We start from the raw sequence: 2097 nt of genomic DNA, 5'->3' as shown, positions 1-2097 counted from the left end.
TTGTGTGTGTGTGTTTGTATAGTAGAAAGACACAGAGAGAGAAAAAGATGGATCTTTCTTCATTGCCAAGCATGTGGTGGTATTTGGGACTGTGTGTGTAATGTGTATGGTCATTTGCGTGCAGTTGTGTAATACTAGCTGGAACATGCTTTACCAAAAATGTGTTTCTAGTCGTGATTGTGAGACTAAATGGTATCCCATAGTGCAGGGGTAGGCAACCTATGGCACGGGTGCCACTGCTGGCACGCCGAGGCATAATCACTGGCACGCTCCACCAGTAGCAGCAAAAAAAAAAAAAAATCGCAGACTGACAAAGTGACAAACTACGAACCCCAGATAAAAAAGCTCAGCCAAGAAAAGCAAGGACAGGGATCACACTGACTGGTAGGCAAGATATTTTAGCCTCAGCCCACACGGTTTAGTTAAATAGGCCTGCTGTTGCCTATAAAATGTTGTGGCCGTTTCGTTTGTTATGCATGGCTATAATAATAATAATAACATTTTTATTAGCACATTATCAATGTGAAGTAAAATTCCAAATTTGTAGAAGTATATTCCCGTTGTTTGTGTGTGTTTTTTAACCATTATTGTTGATAGTGGCACACTCATTGACTAGAAATTTTGAAGTTGGCACTGGGGGTCTCAAAGGTTGCCGACCCCTGCCATAGTGTATGCTATAACATGGTGCACCCATAATGGGAACCCATATTGTATTCTATAACACGTTTTTATTTGTGTTTTTAATTTTCCTCACACAAACACTCACAAACATATACAGACACACACACACACACACACACACTCTGGTGTGCGTTAGAGTTTCTGCTCTGACTCTTTGACAGTGGCCGGCATCTGTGACTACACCAATTACAGTATGTTTGCATGGGTGGGTGTAGGGAAAAAGAGGGAGAAGGTTACAGATCTGGCAAATGCCTGAAGTTGCATTGAGTGTGTTGAGGCTGTATGCTGATGATGATGCTGGTGTGTGTGTGTGTGTTTGTATGTGTGAATTCTGTTTACTGTGTTTGTTGTAAGTCAGCTGGAACTAATAGGCTTGTGTGTGAATGTAATTTTGGAGAAGTTTGTCCCTGTCCAGCGTGCTGAACTCATTGGAGTTAATCCTAGATGAAGGGTAGTAATATAATCTCTAGTCTCTAATCCTGAAAAAAATATGATAATGCTGATGAGCTCATGACTGAAATCCCCCCCCCCCACACACACACACACACTCACACTCTCTCACTCACACCCACATATATACACATGCACACAAAGCCATAATAAGATTTTTGATAGTTTCCGTTTCAGATCGGTGCAATCATCATGCTGTTCGAAAAATAGCATAGGTGCAATTTGTGCAAACACTGTGACATGTTATGGTCAATAAATATATGGGGACTATTAAAGCATTCCCATAATAATTCTCTGGGTGGCTCCACTGTCTTAAATGGAAGCTCTGTTTCTGTCCCCTTCAGTCAAGACAATCGGGACTGTAGGAGGGTTATGAATCTTTGGAGAGGGGGTGATGTGGTAGGGGGAGGGCAGACTAGACCCCTTGTGACATCTATGTTTTGCCCCTGATCATTCAGAAGGAGCTTTAGAAGCAAACATGGGATCTTTTGCTATTAGGTATAGGATTCTCTCTTTTTTGTTTTTTTGTGAATTTTTTTGACCTCCGCCAAGGAGGTATATGTTTTCATCGGTGACCAGCATTTGTCTGTCTGTCTGTCTGTTTGTCTGTTTGTTAGCAAGATAACTCGAAAAGTAATGGATAGATTTCGATTAAATTTTCAGGCAAGGTCGGACATGACCCAAGAAAGAAATGATACAATTTTGGGACTGATCCATAATTCTGTCGGCGTTTATGTATTTAGCTTAGTGGTGTAATGGCATGGTATGGCCACATGGTGGCGATCTGAATAGTTTAGGTTCAAATGTATGACAACCTAGAAAGAACAATGCAGGCGGAGGTATCTGCGCTCTCCGAGTGCTTTTCTAGTTTTGTATTGTTTTGTTCTCTGAAACAAACCTAAAGTCGACACAATTTCTCATCTATTTCATCTTGATAAAGAAATCCAAAGACATTCAAACAAAGGA

The sequence above is a fragment of the Sardina pilchardus genome, chromosome 16 (assembly GCF_963854185.1).
Source record: "Sardina pilchardus chromosome 16, fSarPil1.1, whole genome shotgun sequence".
Taxonomy (NCBI): domain Eukaryota; kingdom Metazoa; phylum Chordata; class Actinopteri; order Clupeiformes; family Clupeidae; genus Sardina; species Sardina pilchardus.
This window is presented reverse-complemented; position numbering follows the sequence as displayed.